At 31.2% G+C, this 356-nt stretch overlaps 1 protein-coding gene across 3 annotated transcripts in view; it reads right to left on the bottom strand.

Moving 5' to 3' along the window:
* LOC107660591 (glutaminase kidney isoform, mitochondrial-like) overlaps window positions 1-356 on the bottom strand; it is a 54,040-nt gene that overhangs the window by 11,024 nt on the left and 42,660 nt on the right. The gene's annotated exons all lie outside the window — the stretch shown is intronic.

The following is a 356-nucleotide window of genomic DNA, read 5'->3' as shown; positions in this document are numbered from 1 at the left end:
GTGGGAAACACCTCTTTTTTTTTTTTTTTAAAGTGGCGTTTATCGGTTTTTGCAAATTAACTCATATATAGATATACACGTTAAACACATATGTGTTTTTGTTAAACACATATCACAACTTGAAATCAAACATTTAATGGCAGAATCCATGCAACACCTTGTATTAAAGACTCTTGCCTCAATCAAAACGAAATAATTTAATTTGATTTAGAAGCAGCAGGATACATCTGATTTGAATTAGGATCTGATTATATAAATTAGCCAAGCAAGCCATGCAAAAAAACTCATGCATTTTACTACCATGCAAAAAATGCTGTGTTAAAGGGGTCATATGATGCGATTTCAAGTTTTCCTTT

This window comes from Sinocyclocheilus anshuiensis, unplaced genomic scaffold (genome assembly GCF_001515605.1).
Source record: "Sinocyclocheilus anshuiensis isolate Anshui unplaced genomic scaffold, SAMN03320099.WGS_v1.1 scaffold627, whole genome shotgun sequence".
In the NCBI taxonomy this organism is placed as follows: Eukaryota; Metazoa; Chordata; class Actinopteri; order Cypriniformes; family Cyprinidae; genus Sinocyclocheilus; species Sinocyclocheilus anshuiensis.
The sequence above is the reverse complement of the archived record's forward strand: the minus strand, read 5'-3'. Positions and strand labels throughout refer to the sequence as shown.